At 39.9% G+C, this 18076-nt stretch overlaps 1 long non-coding RNA gene across 1 annotated transcript in view; it reads right to left on the bottom strand.

The window, feature by feature from the left end:
* The window catches only part of LOC136840348 (uncharacterized), a 103278-nt gene extending 85882 nt beyond the window's left edge, over positions 1-17396 (bottom strand). The window contains exon 1 of the long non-coding RNA XR_010853598.1: positions 17355-17396. This is a non-coding gene — a long non-coding RNA (uncharacterized lncRNA). The remainder of the gene's footprint in view (positions 1-17354) is intronic.
* Positions 17397-18076: the final 680 nt, after the last annotated feature.

Genomic DNA, 18076 nt, shown 5'->3' with positions numbered 1-18076 from the left:
AGCGTTTGATCAGGTTGAAGAAAGGTAACCATGTCTGTTTGGCAAAGTTACTTTTCTTGTGAACATTAATACTAGCTCTGATCGTCCTGGATCGGTGATGTACCTTTGGCGAATGGAAATGTTATCGAAAAGATTGGACATTTATTAGTACAAACTATGATGGCTCTTATTCTTGGAGGGCTTCTTGGAAACATGTTGACGAATTACATGGAGAAAGTGGCAAACTTGCTCGAGATGCCATCGCACGACTGGAAGACCACGTTTACCATGCTACGGAAATGATCTCTCTTCTGGAGGAGGCGCGGAAGGAGGCTGAGGAGAAAAACTTGAGCCTCCTTCTTGAAGTTGACAACAGGAAGAATAACGAAGCAGCCTTATCCAGAGGAATGATCATTTGAACAACGAGATGATGAAGAAAGTGGAAAAGTATGAAGACGCATTGATCCGAAAAGAGATAGAAATAGACAATCTAAAGGAGAAACTCATGAAACAAAAAGATGAAAGTGTGAGACAGAACCGAAAAAACTGGAAGAGCTGCAGCGTCAAGCGTCGGACAATGATTTCAATGGTTACCTGAAGAAAGTCAAAAGGAGCACGAAGCGGAAAGAGGAAACGACTGAAAGAGGTGACCACAAAACTCAGATCCCAGCTGCGAACCTCACAGCTAGAAACAACCGTTCTGCCTGCAAGAATTCGTGATCAAGAAAAAAATCACGGAAAGGAGGCCCAGAGGAATTTCCCTGTCCAGAAGAATGTCCATACCACGGAAGATAGACTTCAGTTACTGCAAAGGGAAAATGAAAACCTGAATGAGAAACTATCTGAAAGGAGACGATAGCCTCCGTGAATAATTCTATAGTAAATAGGATAAGAATAATGCTCTGGTTAGAAGACAAGGTCCTCAGGGAACAAGATCACTGAACTAACGAATCAAAACGGGCGCTCCAGAAAAAGCGCAGGAAGACGCAGGTAGAAGTTCGTCATGGGCGTCGTGTTCCGGAGAGCGGTGCGATCTCCTTGAGTCCATGATGGGGTTGTCTTTGGGATGGGTGTTGCTGCTGTATCCCCACCCGACCCCCAAGCTTTCAGCCAACGAGGCCCACCTCCACACACCCATCCCTCAGCCAACCTCATCGACTGGGCCAAGCGATCGCATCTCCACGGAATGTGACGGAACAGCATCAACAAATGGGCAGTCAGAATTCTGGCTGCATCACTAACTGTACCCATACAGAAAGTCTTCTCATTAATAATAATAATGAAGTAATTAATATATGAAGGTAACAGATCCTCTCTAGGCTTTATACCTTGTTAAAGTGAATGGAAGTATCTGAGAATGGGTTATAAATGATTATCTCCAATTCTGGTTAGGTATACCAGTTCAAAGACATAGGACACTTTGCATCTGTTATCAGACCTGGATTTCTACTTACCTTTTAGATGGTATTTCCTTAAGGAAATCAGCAGCTGTCAGAGGCTTCCACTTAAGGTTAGGTTTACCAGTTGAGACATGAGCAGCACCTCTGTCATGAAACTGGATGCTATACCTTTTGGATAATTAGCCTATCTCATGAAATCAGCAGCTGTCAGGACCATGAGTTGGGTATACCAGTTCGAGACAGGCATCTTTGCCTCTGTCATCGAAACTGGATTGCTGCCACCTTTTGGATGGTGGCCTATTTCCTTAAGAAATCAACGGATTATCCAGGACCACTTAAGGTTGGGTACTTCCAGTTGGGGCATGACAGCACACTCTGTCATCGAAACTGGATTGCTGCTCACCTTTTGGATGGTGGCATATTTCATCAAATCAGCAGCTGTCAGGGCCACTTAAGGTTGGGTATACCAGTTGGAACGCAAACCTTGCCTTTGTCATCGAAACTGGATTGCTGCCCACCTTTTGAGTGGTGGCCTATTTCCTTGAGGAAATCAGCAGCTGTCAGGAGCCGCTTAGTTGGGTTATCAGTTCGAGACATGAAACGCTTGCCTCTGTCATCAAGCTGAATTGCCCATCTTTTGGATGGTGGCCTATTTCCTTAAGGAAATCAGCAGCTGTCAGGGCCACTTAAGGTTGGGTATACCAGTTCGAGACATAGGCAACTTTGCCTCTGTCATCGAAACTGAATTGCTGCCCACCTTTTGGATGGTGGCCTATCTCCTTAAGAAATCAGCCCAGCAGTAATCAGGAGCCACTGGAGTTAGGATATACCAGTTCGAGACACCGGCAACTTTGCCTCTGTCATCGAAACTGAATTCCTGCCCACCTTTTGGATGGTGGCCTATCTCCTTAAGTAAAACAGCAGCTGTCAGGACCACTTAAGGTTGGGTATACAGTTGGAGACATAGGCAGCTTTGCCCTCTGTCGTAACTGGATTGCTGCCCACCTTTTGGATGGTATTCTGTAAGAAGTGGCAGCAGTCAGGAGCCACTTAACTTGGGTTTACCAGTTCGAGACATAGGAAACACTTTGCCTCTGTCATCAAAGCTGGATTGCTGCACCTTTTGGATGGTGGCCTATCTCCTTGAAATCAGCAGTTGTCAGGGCCATGAGTTGGAGTATACCAGTTCGAGACATAGGCAACTTTGCCTCTGTCATCGAAACTGGTGCTGCCCACCTTTTGGATTAGTGGCCGATTTTAGCTGTCAGGGCCATAAGGTTGGGTATGCCAAGTTGGAACGCCGACCTTTGCCTCTGTCCATCGAAACTTGATTACTGCCACCTTTGGATGGTGGCCTATCTCCTTAAAGGGGAAATCAGCAGCTGTCAGGGCCATGGGTGGGTTTACCAGTTCGAGACATAGGCAACTTTGCCTCTGTCATCCAAGCTGAATTGCTGCCCACCTTTTGGATGAGTGGCCTATTTCATGAAATCAGCAGTGTCAGGACCACTTAAGGTTGGGTATACCAGTTCGAGACATAGGCAACCTTGCCTCTGTTATCGAAACTGGATTGCTGCCCACCTTTTGGATGGTGGCCTGTCTCCTTAAGGAAATCAGCAGTTGTCAGGGCCACTTAAGGTTGGGTATACCAATTCAAGACATAGGCAACTTTGCCTCTGTCATCGAAACTGGATTACTGCCCACCTTTTTGGATGTGGCTCTCTCCTTAAGAAATCAGCAGTTGTCAGGGCCCATGGGTTGGGTATACCAGTTCGAGACATAAACAGCACCTCATCAGAAAACTGAATTGCTGCACATCTTTTGGAGTGGTGGCCTATCTCCTTAAGAAATCAGCAGTTGTCAGAGCCACTTAAGGTTGGGTATGCTAATAGTTCGAGACATAGAGCAACTTTCCTCTGTGTCAGGAAACTGGTTGCTCTGCCCACCTTTTGGATGGTAGCCTATCTCCTTAAGAAATCAGCAGTTGGGCCATAAGTTTGGGTATACCAGTTCGAGACATAGACGCTTTTCTGTCGCCGAAACTGGATTGCTGCGCCCCTGCACTTTTGGATGGTGGCCTATCTCATAAGGAAATCAGTTGTCAGGGCCACTTAAGGTTGGGTATACCAGTTCAGACAGCAAAGCAACTTGCCTCTGTAATCGAAACGATTGATGCCCGCCTTTTGGATGGTAGCCTATCCTTAAGAAATCAGCAGTTGTCAGGGCCACTTAAGGTTGGGTACACCAGTTCGAGACATAGGCAACTTTGCCTCTGTCATCGAAACTGGATTGCTGCCCACCTTTTGGATGGTGGCCTATCTCCTTAATTACGGAAATCAGCAGTTGTCAGAGACCCATAGGTTGGATATACCTGTTCGAGACACTGAAACGCCTTGCCTCTGTCATCAAAGCAGTTACTGCCCACCTTTTAGATGGTGTCTGTCTCGCCGAAATCAGCAGTTATCAGGAGCCATGGGTTGGGTATACCAGTTTGAGACATAGGCAGCACTTGCCTCTGTCATCGAAACTGGATTGCTGCCCACCTTTTGGATGGTGGCCTATCTCCTTAAGGAAATCAGCAGCTGTCAGGGCCACTTAAGGTTGGGTATACCAGTTTGAGACATAGGCAACTTTGCCTCTGTCATCAAAACTGGATTGCTGCCCATCTTTTGGATGGTGGCCTGTCTCCTTAAGGAAATCAGCAGTTGTCTGGGCCACTTAAGGTTGGGTTTACCATTTCGAGACATTGGCAACTTTGCCTGTCATCGAAACTGGATTTCTTCCCACGTTTTGTATGGTGGCCTGTCTCCCTAAGGAAATCAGCAGCTGTCAGGGCCACTTAAGGTTGGGTATACCAGTTCGAGACACCAAGTAGCTTGCCTCTGTCATCCAAAATGGATTTCTGCCCACCTTTTTGGATGGTGGCCTGTCTCCTAAGAGAAATCAGCAGTTGTCAGGGCCACTTAAGGTTAGGTATACCCAGTTCGAGACATTGCTTAGCTTGCCTCTGTCATCAAAATGGATTTCACCCACCTTTTGGATGGTACATCTCCCTAAATCAGCAGTTATCCAGGGCCATGAGTTGGGTATACCAGTTCGAGACATTGGCAACTTTGCCTCTGTCATCAAAACTGGATTTCTTCCCACGTTTTGTATGGTGGCCTGTCTCCCTAAGGAAATCAACAGTTGTCAGGGCCACTTAAGGTTGGGTATACCAGTTCGAGACATTGGCAACTTTGCCTCTGTCATCAAAGTAGTTTCTCTTACCTTTTGGATGGTAGCCTATCTCCTAAGGAAATCTGCAGCTGTCAGGGCCACTAAAGGGTTGGGTATACCAGTTCGAGACATAGGCAGCTTTGCCTCTGTCACATCAAACTGGATTTCTGCCACCTTTTGGATGGTGGCCTGTCTCCCTAAGGAAATCTGGCAGTTGTCAAATTACTTAAGGTTGGGTTCTGATTGAAACATTGGCAACTTGGCTCACAATATCAAAACTGGATTGCTTCCACTTTTGGATAGCCTATCTCATAAGGAATCAGCGGCTATCAGGGCCACTTAAGGTAGGGTGCTCTGATTCAGTTCTCAAACGCTTTGCCTCTGTCATCAGAAACTGGATTACTGCCCACCTTTTGGATGGTGGCCTATCTCCTTAAGGAAATCAGCAGTTGTCAGGGCCACTTAAGGTTGGATATACCTGTTCGAGACATAGGCAACCTTGCCTCTGTCATCGAAACTGGATTGCTGCCCACCTTTTAGATGGTGGCCTGTCTCCTTAAGGAAATCAGCAGTTATCAGGGCCACTTAAGGTTGGGTATACCAGTTTGAGACATAGGCAACTTTGCCTCTGTCATCGAAACTGGATTGCTGCCCACCTTTTGGATGGTGGCCTATCTCCTTAATGAAGTCAGCAGCTGTCAGGGCCATTTAAGGTTGGGTATACCAGTTCGAGACATTGGCAACTTTGCCTCTGTCATCAAAACTGGATTGCTGCCCACCTCTTGGATGGTGGCCTATCTCCTGAAGGGAATCAGCAGCTCTCAGGGCCTCTTAAGGTTGGGTATACCAGTTCGAGACATAGGCAACTTTGCCTATGTCATCGAAACTGGATTGCTGCCCACCTTTTGGATGGTGGCCTATCTCCTTAATGAAATCAGCAGCTGTCAGTGCCACTTAAGGTTGGGTATACCAGTTCGAGACATTGGCAACTTTGCCTCTGTCATCGAAAATGGATTTCTTCCCACGTTTTGTATGGTGGCCTGTCTCCTTATGGGAATCAGCAGTTGTCAGGGCCACTTGGGGTTGGGTATACCATTTCGAGACATAGGTAACTTTGCCCCTGTCTTCGAAACTGTATTAGTACTGTTGTTTAAATAACATTTTTATTTTCCTTGTATAAATTAACAATTTTTCGCACAAAAAAGTTGAAGATTTTACCCTCACTTGACTACAGAAACGAAGGTTGCAGGGCCTATTCTGCTTTAACGGATCATAGACCTACTGTATAACAGACTATATACCGCTAGACTATGCGGTATGCTGTATATACAACATAGTTAATTTTTACCTCTGTAAACTTGTATTTGCATAATTTCGTAATTGCCTTGCATATGTCTGGGATTTTTGCCCCAAGGAACGAATTGTGGCCAAGACATATCGTTCAGTGATGTTAGTTGCCGGACAAATTGTGCTTATTTTTAAAGAGGAGACTATCTATAATAATTCCCGTCAGTGTGCTCGTCCATTCTTGGGTAAGTGTAGAAACCAGTCACCAGGTCAAAGTTTCAATTCTAAATAAATAAGTAAGCGTAGAGAGTCATTCCTTCCTCTTCTCCAGCCATATATACATTATATATATATATATATATATATATATATATATATATATATATATATATATATATGTGTGTGTGTGTGTGTGTGTGTTAATGTTAATGTTGTGTGTGTGTGTATTTTCAAATTTCTTTAATCCCTAATTGAACAACTTAAATTCCTCGAATTTTTACCCAATCTTATATGGCACATGTTTATTGAAGGTGTATTTGGTTAAAACATGAAGTTCGTAGTACAATTGATTAGGGATTATTACTTGACAGGATGTTGTAAAAGATTTAACATTCTTAAATTTTACCTTTATAGTTATGTTGTGACATTTAACTTTAGCCAAAACAGTATCTATAGAAAATACAAAAACCACATCATCTATAAGCAAAGCTTCAAACTTACTGTCATAATTAGCTGTAAACACTCCTTGTTCTTGATTTTGATTTAACACAACCTCTTGAATGCACGGATATGCATTAGTATTCCTATATAAATTTTCAAAATTACATATATATTCCTATTCCCTTAATAAAATACACTCTTGAAACTTCTGTTCTGTAAAGAACGACAACAACAAATGTTTGATTGTTCCCTTTTGAATGATAGGTTGATTATTAACCGGAAATGGATAAGTGTGATTAAAGGTATTTGTGATCTTAGTATTGAAAGTTACAATCACTACAATCTGATTAAAGCACTTTGGCATGATAAGCTGTAATGCCTGAACACATCTCCTACAGGCGGCTGTAAATGGGTTTTCCATTATATAAATTTAATTATTTCTTCAAGTTCTTTATACAGGAGTTATTAAGGTTGGACTCAGAATACCTTTGTAGCCAGCAAAAATAGCATTCAAAAACACTTTTGTGTTCTTGCAACACAACTTCGCTTTTTTAAAGCAAAAGAAGTCGATTCAAGAACTGAATATTTTCAATTTTTTTCAGTTTGTCCGTCACATTTTTGGTGACTTTGTTTATGAAACATATCAGTTTTTCTGTTTGTTCTGTATTCTGATTTTGGGAACTTATTACTTTATTTATTACTGTTCATCTTGTTGTAGCCCACTTTTCTAGTCTGTCAATTCTTTCTTTTTCATGTTCAACATTCGATTCTGTGGCTACCCCAAATAATGTGTTCGAAGCAGTTCCAATGAAGGGTAGGAGGGATCACTTTGATCTGGTTTGTACAGTCTTTTCTATTTCTGCACTTAAGTTTTCTAACAAAAATGGAACACTGTTATTATCCCCTTTCTGCAGAATTCTCCCAATATCCTGTTGTATGTCCTTTAACTTTTTCTCATTGCTTAACACTGATGATATGTCTAGCTTTATGATGCCTAAGTCCTTAATCATTTTAATAGTCCAAATAAGACTATCATAAAGATAAGCCGCATTTTGTATCTGTAAGAATAGACCTTTATCAGACTTCCTATATATATGTATACATTTTTACATACATCATATATATATATATATATATATATATATATATATTTCTCTCTATATATATATCATCTACATTTATATACATAATTAACTCTGTCTACTTCGCAGATTATATCTTTAGTTCCAACCTTATTTACCATTTCATAATAACATTATCTATATCTTCAGAGGACCATGGATCTGGTTTACTAACATATGATTCAGTAAACTACTTTTCTTTAGATCACTTCCATTGATTACTCTATATTTGTTAATTTTAACACTTCTACAACTCTATATGGTCAGTGGTTGGGAGATACTGCCTCTACATTTTAGCCTTTCTAGAGGGTATGATTTTTATTACATAGAATTTGAGTACAAGCACAATGTCTGGTTTAATGTTCCTTTATTATAATATTTGGCATGAGGATAGTGACCCTCTTTAATTTTCCCTGTTTCCTTGAGTGTCTAATAAGTACGTCTGGTCTTCCATGCAACATAGTCATCATAGTTATAAGTCTGTCTGGGTGGTGTTGCATCTCTAATAATGTATTAAAGCATTCTTTTCTGATAATCCTTATAACCAAAAAGTGAAGTTACTCCTATTATGATGCCACAGTGTATTCGTTGTGAATTGTACGTCTTCACAATGCTAAGTCCCAATCTTGTCAGCGGGCTCACTAAAGTTTTCAGGATATCCTTTATTTTACATTCGTTCGTTCAGCTGCTCCATTAGAACTTGGTTTATAAGCTGTCTGTTTGACGTTTATTTATTGCAGATAATTCACATATTTTCTTTAAAAGATCACTAGTAAATTCAGCAGCACTGTCCGAAAGAAGAACTTGTGGACATGAATGTCTCGTGATCATTCTAGATTTAAGAGCTTCTGCAGCTGTCGCTGCATCTCTATTTCTTACTGGTACTATTTCTACATATGTAGTTAAATAGTCTAAGGAGACTAATATTTGTCTATTTCCTCTAATAGTGGTTGGAAATGGACTTAAAAAGTCCATAGCGACTACTTGAAATGGATTTAATTCTGATGGATATTTTCAAGTGGAGCTTTAAGATTTACGTCACCTTTATGTAAGTTACAAACTACACAGTTCTGTACAAAGTTTTTGGCATCTTCACTGCAATGTGGCCAAAAATAATTTCTGGTTATGATTCTGCTTGTCTTTTTAATTCCAGGATGTCCTGCTAGCTTATATGAGTGTGTAGTTATAAAACTTCTCTGATTAGTGCTTTTGGGATGTATAGGCAAGGAACAACCATTCTTCTCTGTTGGCTTTTATACAACAATCCATATATCAACTGAAAATGATTTAAAGATTCATCTGTCATTAACTGTCCCTTGTCATCTGATTTCTGCATAATTTTCTTGTTATATTTTTACTCTTTCTAGATTTAAATCTACTACTTGACAACTGAAACAAAAGGTATTAGTAGTAATGCATTTTCTGTTTCTTTGAGATCTGGATAATGCATCTGCCAAGGTGTTAAATTTCCTGGAATATACACAGATTCTGGGGCAAATTATAGTACACTAATGAACCATTTATTGAACTTCTTGTTGTTGGTACAGGCTCTCTTTTTAAATAAGTCACAAATGGGTTTGTGATCAGTAAGCACATTAACCTTATGACCTAACAGTATGTCTATTCTTTTAAACCCCAATATAAATGACATTCTCTTTCTGTGGTACTGTAGTTTCTTTCAGCTGGATTTAAAACTCTACTAGCACCAATATACTGCCCTCACTCTGCACACCTTTTGCAGCAATACAGTTCCTAGTCCTGTACTTGAGGCACCACAAGCTAAGTAAAAGTCTTTGGAAAAATCTGGGTAGACTAAAACAGGGTTCCTGGTCATTTTGCTCTTTAGTGTTTGAAAGGCTGTTTCTTGTTCGTAATTTACCTCTTTCTTGGTTAATTCTGTCAAAGGTTTGGCTATAGTAGCAAACCCTTTATAGAAAGGTCTATAACCAGCCTACCATGCCTAGGAGACCTTCTTAATGCTTTCCAAATTGGTGGGAGCTGGGTAATCAATTGTGCCTTTATTTTACCTGCTTGCCATGCGCAGTCTGTCTTCACTAATTACATGACCCAAGTATTCTAAGAATTTCATCAGGAATTAACATTTCTGTAATGTTATTTTTTAGTCCTGCAATTCTTAATATCTCGAGGACAGTGATCTCTTGTTTTCAGGCCCCTCGAGTAGGACGCCTTGACGAGGTGAGGGGCTAAGGGACCCTGGCCTTTGGGCGCGGGTCCTGACGAATCATCCTACATAGTTTTGGTTTAAATAGCGTGGACATTTTCCACATTCATAAAATTTTACTGCTTAGGTGAGTCACGAGAAGGGATCGTTTTTGAAGGGTTCGCATTCGAAGCTAATTGTGGGAGTTGTGGTGGTTGGTCGCCACCGAGATAGTTTGGACCTAAGAGATGGTGATGGGATTTCCCACTGCTATCTTAGAGACGGAACCATCTCTGGGGATCAACCATCAGGAATCCAGGGGCTGGTTTTGGGGTGGGACTCTGGCTTTTTGTCGGAGGCCCGAGTACAGTTGGGTGGGAGTCAGTCCCGATGAGTGGGGCAGAGCTCCCAGCAGGCAGATTAGCTTATACCTGGGCCACTGCAAGCGTACTGGTGCTATCCTGAGAAAAGGGGTAGGGTATGGGGGTGGACTGTTGGGAGTCAACTCTCACTTGTGCCATTGGTGGAGAATGCAGATACCTGACTGATCTCGATACTTTCTTGATATGACCAAGCAGTTTTGATTGGGTGGATGAACCAGTTTGTGTGTGGTAGTCTGATGTGTGTGCATGCTTGGCAGCTTGGGTCTCTTCGTGGGCTTTGGGAGTGTGTTGGGGTGGGGAAGCTGAGCAGTGGGGCTGCCCAGTTTGTGCTGATATGCTGGGGTCTGTGCGGGGCTCTTGGGTGTCGGGTGTACGCACTTTTGAACTAACTGCATGGACTGGTTTCAAACTTATGGATTACTTCTAGTTCTCCTCTGGATCCGATGACTTAACAGCACTGGCAGCGACTTCTGGCATGAACATGAATGCGGGCTTAGCTGTTGAATAGAACAAACACTGGGAACACCAGGGTGTGTAAATCTGATTTGATTCAAATAGCCGAGTCCTTTGTTGCACTAATGTAAACTTATCATTTAGATTACAGATGTTTATACAGTGTAGTGACAATTGGCAAAGTGGAAAGAATTAAATTAGTTCTAGAAAAGATAAGCCCAGTCATTTATTGCTTTTATCAAATTTTCCTCTCCATTGGAAGCTAGTGAGCTGACAGAGACTCCATGGCCACATTCTAAATGACTCAGTTATCCTTTGAAAGTGTTTTGTTGAAAAACTTTGAATGATAGACCATTTGACTTTGTTCAAAAGGCTGAAGAACATGAACCAGTCCCATGTGCCGAGCTCTTCCTCCCCTCTATGGCATGTTGCTATCTACAAGGAGAAAATTGTCAGCTGCTGACTGCAGTGAGCTGCAGGTTAGTTCCATTGTTGAAATTTGAAACGGTATGGAAGAATCTTCTAATAAAAGCAAATGGGACTCAAGCAGTTCTGTTATTTAACTTTAAACCTCCTGAAAGTGAAATGTGAATCTATTTCATCTCACAGGTTCTTTAATACACTGAAAAATTAGTTTACTCAAAGATCTGCATGTTTTTAAAGAGAGGAGAATTCTCATCGATGCCTCTTGTATCTCATGTAAAAAACTGGGTGGTGATGCAGCTATCCTTTTTAACCTTATGCTTCAATTACCTACCTGATACCATCATTTATTTGGCCATGAGGGAGGATGCAGGTTAAAAAATATAAAAGTCCTAGACAGTGTACAAATGCTTTCAGAATATGGCCACATTCAAAGCTCTTGCGATAACAATAAAAGATATCCTGTGTGCTCTGCAGAAGCACGATGTTTGATGATTGCAAAGCAGCCCGATATATTTTCTTTGCCAGGTGATCACACACAAACTCTAGAGCTTGTCCCAGATATAAATTTAGACAAGACGTGTTGGCAGTGGCAGATAATGAACATTAGCATTAGTGAAACCAGCGCACAGTAATGAGAGCAAACAAAGTCCCAACACTACGTATGCTTCTGTATGAAACTTATGAAAACTTCCAACAATGTAGGTACATGTGTCTGATGGAAGATATCACAAACCTGGTATTTCTCAGACCGTAAATAATAATGAAAATCTCCAAACTGGTGAGAAACTTTCATCTCGGCAAGTGCTTTGAAGTCCGGTAGCAAAAATTGCTGTAGCTTTGAAAATTTATCTTCACCACATCCACAGCTGTCGATTCATCTCCAAAATAAGAGGGTGCAAAATCGGCCAATGAATTCAGGAAAATATTCTGAAAATACTTCAAACCAAGTGAAAGACTAAAAAAGAACAATCCCATTTAGATGAGCTAGTTTCAGAGCCATCAATCACCACAGCCACAGAGCAAAATAATAATAAAACTACAGTTTGCAACTGCAAGAAACACTTTTGAAATAGTTCTGACAACATTAGTTTATAATAAAAACTTCCAAATGGGTTCAGTGTTTTTGAAGACATCTCCTCCTAGAAGGTGGTTCCAGTAGTTTCAGGTACAAAAACATCTGAGTTCAATTCAGTCACACTTAGATTAAATAGGATTAGTAGTGCAGAACCACAGCAATAATTCTGAACATCAGGTTCATAGCCAAATCTGAAGATCAACCGAGACCACAGACACGAATTCAGACCAAAGATTAAAGCAATCTCTTATAAAGGAGAATTCACTCCACCTAGGAACAGTGCTTCACTCAGAGGTGGGAAGTAGCACACATTTTACCACCTTAGCATTCTTGCTCGATATTCTTCAGTGGAACTGTAAAGGTCTCAGAGCCCGTGCAAAGACCTTGAAGTTTTAATGCATGAAGAGTTCAATCTAGGATATATGCCTACAGGAAACAATGTTAGGCAACTCTGTTTATAATCTGGACTAAATTATTCAATATTTAAATCACTTATCCCCCAATTGGTGATACGTGCCATGGAGTGCTGCAATTTCATAAATAATAAATCTGCAGCCTCCACAATACAATTAAATACAACACCCTATTCTCCTTCTTCAGTCATTTTGAAGGATAGCAATCTGCTCCTTATACCTTCCACAGACCTTGATTTACAACATTGGAGATATTCAGTCGTTAATTGACCAACTTCCAGCTCCTTTACACCTTTGCTAGGTGATTTTAATGCTGATCGCTTGGGAAGTCGGTTTTAGATGTGAAATTAATCGAAGACCTTATTGTGGGAATGATGTTTTATATGTGTGGTCAATGACTTTCCACAACATTCGATAATCCCGATTTCTCTGCACTGGACCTTAGTATTTCTTCTTCATATCCACCTTGATTTTAATTGGTCTGTGTGAAGATTTAATGGAAGTGATCACTGCAGTCATTTGAAATATATGCTCTGAATGCTCCATCTGAAGTTTTACCTAAGTGGAGGTAGAGGACGCGGAACTGGGATAAATTTAATGGGGGTGTCAATCTGATAGGAGTTTGATCCTTTCATTTCTCATCTAGATGCCTATGATTACTATTGAATCTACTTTGAAAGAGTGCTGAAAATAGGTTCCAACTCAAAGCAAACCTCGTGGCGTTATACAGTTCCTGGTGAATAAGTTACTTTATTATTCTGAAAGGTGACTAGGAAATGCAGACGTTACAAAACTAGTGGCTCCCCTCGGTCTAAATTAATCTACAAGCGTGCTTTGTGGCTTGCGGCGCTTTTTTATAAGAAAGCAAAGAGATTGTGGCTTTACTATATTGTGATCGCTCAAGACCCACTAAGTGGTGCTGGCATAAATAAAGAAACTGAGTGGAAAATTTGTGCATCACCATTACCACTGATAAAAATAAATGACCTCCTAATCCTGAAGTACTAAGAGAAGTTGCCAATGAGCTAAAACGCTGCAAGTTTCATTCAACAATTATTCTAAATTTCTAATTAAGTTTCCTGATATAGTTTGATTCGGAAAATCTGAACCATACAACTACCAATTTCCTAAAGAGAACTTCATTAAGGCGCTCTCCTCAAGTGAATCCACAGCTCCAGGTAGAGATACATCATATATAAATGCTGAAACACCTCCCAGATGAAATTACCAAAAATATTTGCGAAGATTATAAACAATATGAAGCGGAATTTTGCAGGACTGGAGAAAATATCCATAGTGTCCAGTTAAAAGCCTAATAAAGATGCTTCCCAAGCCACCAGCTATAGACCAGCAATACCTGGCTGTGTATGTAAGCTGATGGAGAAAATGATAAATACTGGTAGTTTGGCACCTGGAGACCAAAGAAGGATTACTATCACCGAACAATTTGGTTTCCAGAAAAAACATCCTGCCAGTCCCTTGCTGAGGCTGATGCAAATCCAGCAAGAAGTTCGCCAAAAGTGTCAGACCATTGGCATATTTTTTGACTTGGAGAAAGCATAGCACTGCCTGGAGAATTGTATGCCAAAACAATTGCACAAGATAGGCATATGTTGGAAGATAAATTCGAGTTTGCCCTCTTCCTTTTTATCAGACAGACTTTTAAGGTAAGAGTGGAAACTCCTTCTCCCAGCATACTATGCAGGAGGAAGAGTTCCCCAAGGAAGCTTGTTGCAAGTGTAACACTTTTTCAGTGGCAATAAATAGCGTGATTGAAAAAATCCCACCCCCTGTTAAATACTCCTTTTTGTCGATGACCTTTGGCCTCTATAGCCATATTTTAGTTATCAGACAGCTACAGGTCTGTGTCTATTACTAAGTGAGCTGATGAGAATGGTTCAAAATTCTCTCCTCTTCCAACCAGTTGCAGTAAGATTACCAGGTGCGGCGTGTGGAAGGGACACCGCCAGTTTGAGGTCACATCCTTCCTTACGAGTGAGTTAAATTTCTGGGATGATAATGACCTGTGATGCATGGAGCTAGCCACATAAATGCCTAAAGTTTAATGTTAAACAATCTGTAAGATATTTTAAAAAAGGTTGTCTCTGGATTTAGTTGGGGGCTGATAGAAATCCCATTCTGAGTTTATATGACTCTCTGTGTCGATCTAAAGTTAGACTATACTTATAGTTTATTACCTCAGCCTGTAAGACCAAACTAAAGGAACTGGATGTGTACACAACATGGGGTTGAGAATATGCTCAGGGCTTTAGAGCTTCGCCTGTTAAACATTTATATGAAAACCCTGATCTTTACCCCTTGATCTAAAGCAGAGCTAGAGGTTGCGATACATGGCTAGAATGAAGTGCTCCCAAAAAATCCTCCTTTCCAAGCACTAAAGGAAACAGACTCTCGAAGTTTTCTGGTAGAAGGCTTCTAAGCCATTTAAATTCGACTGAATGGATGTTGGAATAATCACCTTAAATCCCAGAAAGTACTGATAGAATATCCTGTAAATCTATCATGACTACGAAGCATCAATATATGAAAACTGTTTTTAACAAAAAGGACTGCTGTGAAGAGATTAGGAAAATTCTTGAAGCGATGTTACCCATATACTGTTTAAATTTATACAGATGGATCTAGTCAAGATAGTAGTGTTGGACGCTGTTATCATGGTGATACAGCGTGTTTTACATCACATGACCTGCATCAATATTTACTGCCGAATTAACAGCCATAGTGTCTTATATAGATTTAGTTTTCAGTAGTGACTCTAATTTTGTCATATACTCAGACTCTAGAAAACTGTAGAAGCTATTAAAATTGTAGCTTTCATCCATTAATTGAAAAGTTCGAGTGGCTTTTTTCGTATATGTGTCGACGTAAATCGTCTCTTTCTGTGGGTCCCTTCTCGTGAGTTCTTGGAAACGAGGAATGGCGAACAGGAAGCGAAAGCTGCGTATTTTATCAGAGCACTACTTTTTAGAAAAGTGCGCGCATACACGATCTAAGGTCCCATTAGATCTTATGTTTTAAGTAAATGGCAGAAAGGTGGACTTCTACCCCTTCTTGCCAATGGCAAAATATAAATCATGGATAATGTACTACCGTAGTCTTCGTCGATTCCAACCCGACAGGCAGACAGAGTTATTTAACGAGATTAAAGTTGGAGCTGCTCAATCTAACCCATCAGTTTATTTTGAAGGAAGCAGCCCTCCAGAGTGTACTTACTGCTGGCAGAACACTAACAGTGGAGCACATTCTGGTGGTCTGCCCCAGATATTTAACCAAAGAGAGATATTTTCAGGGTAAATCTGTCTGATGTTTCAGGAGATGAAGCAGATATTTCTGCTATCATCTCTTTTTAAATGTGATCAAAATTTTGCTGATATTCATTTAATTTATTACATCATAGAATTTGACAACATTAAGTCTTTTTTTTTTTGTATATAGCACATCATTCATTAAACTTCCTTACCCTTATTTATTGGTACATCACTTCATTTTATTTATTATCATTTCATTAAGATTCATAACTGCCTGGTTGCCTTTTCTTTCCATTACAGTATGAATGGCCTTGTGGCCCCAATTATAAGGCTGCCTAAATATCAACATCCATCCATCCATCCATCTTGTTTTCCAGGTGGGCCACGGACATTAACTAGATTATAATAAAATAATTAACTACATAAAAATGGGAGAATAAAATAAAACAAAAGAAATAATATTGACTTGAGTGTAAAAGACAAAACTGTAATTCATTTTGTTGACTCATTTGCGTGCCTTCATGTAAAGATCAGAACTGGGTTAGGAAAATTAATGCCAGTAATTTGCAGCAGTTGGGAATTTTATGAAGTGGTTGAGGTGAAAGAACTGATCATATGTGTTCAAATTTGGGTCAAGTTTTCCAGATACTTCCTGATCTTGAATCCATAGATCTGTCATTTGTAGATCCATTTTAATGTGAGCAGATTCTGTACGAGACCACAATGAATGAATACTTGGGATAATTTGATTCAGTATAAAGTGTTTGCAAAAGAGCTCTCTGTACAGGAATTCTGGGCTTAAGTAAGTGTCATACCTTATGAATCAGGCTTTTTCCCTTGCTAGTCAAAGCAAAAGCAAGAAGCCTTAGAATTGGAGGATGACATGCGTGTGCCTTGTCACAATTCTCCCCCATTTGATAAGAAACGACAGATGAAACAAGTACATCCATCTCCATTAGCTATGCCTGGTCAGTGGATTACCGCAGACCTTGGAAAGTTGCGTTTTATGTTTATCTTTTGTATGTTTAAGCCATGGAGTCAGTACATAATTTATTTACAATAATCAAAAGTTCAGTCATTGTTTGTTATATTGCAACATTCAAGGTGAAATGTCTAATAAGTTTGTCATTATTATTGTGCTGCTTGTGTTAGTACTTCGCCGGGTTAATGATATTCGTGTAGACTTAGCTTTCAGTTCGACTTTTATATCTGGTGTTTGTCATATTAAATGATAGGGCTATTTCTAAATAGATTCCTCAAAGCTTCAAACGAACTGTATTACACTGGTATTCTAAATCATAAGAAAGTTATACCTAATACACAACAGTATTCAATGATACAACATAAGAAATCACATGTCATGTTATTTAAAATTCCTATCAAATCGACTATAAAGAAATTAAAAAAGGAGATAATCAAAAAAAGTCATATGTCTTTTGAGAGAGATTATTTTTAAAAAATACACTCACTGAGAGAGAAGATGTTTTGAGAGAATTAATTTCCCAATTTACGTATTTTCTGTTGCCGTCCTCCAGTCTTAATCTGTTGTGGTTCTGTTTAACTGCTGCCTTTTTATCACTTTCGTGGCCAACACAATTGTTCGCACTTTGTAGATGCATTGTCTGATTGTAGATGCTCTGGATACTGATCGCTGTAGACACTGCATTCGTTTGTAGACGTTCACTGCTTTTGCTGTAGACATTCTTACGTTCACTGCTTTTGCAGTAGACATAGGTTGATGCTGTAGATGTTCCCCACTACTTTTACTGGAGCAGCTTTCAGGATACGATCATTTATTCTGACTTTTAAACGTTCAGTCATTCATAATTTATTTTAAAATTGTGAGTTTGCAGATTCTTGCATTGTCGTTCACCGTTATGGTTCCGCTATATTATGATTCGTTGACGTTTGTAAGGATGCTTTGTTATGAAATTCTGGTATGCGTCCTTCTGCCACTTTATCTTCTTTTTGAATCACTTTAGCCTGTGCCATTCTTATTACATTTTCTTTTTATCGTTGCTCATAATTTATGTCTATATTCGTTGTCCAAGTTGAAAATTCTCTTTGTTTATGATTATATCGTTCTGGCTTTGTGCTTTATTAACGTATTTAATCCAGGAGGCTTTAAGAAAGTGTATTTAGTTTTCTTGCTAATTACTGCATAATAATAAAGTTACAGTGAGTTTCAAATGGTGCAGTGCAAGAATAAATTGTGAGTCCAATGTGAACCTTT

Source organism: Macrobrachium rosenbergii, chromosome 7 (assembly GCF_040412425.1).
Source record: "Macrobrachium rosenbergii isolate ZJJX-2024 chromosome 7, ASM4041242v1, whole genome shotgun sequence".
NCBI lineage: Eukaryota > Metazoa > Arthropoda > Malacostraca > Decapoda > Palaemonidae > Macrobrachium > Macrobrachium rosenbergii.
The sequence above is the reverse complement of the archived record's forward strand: the minus strand, read 5'-3'. Positions and strand labels throughout refer to the sequence as shown.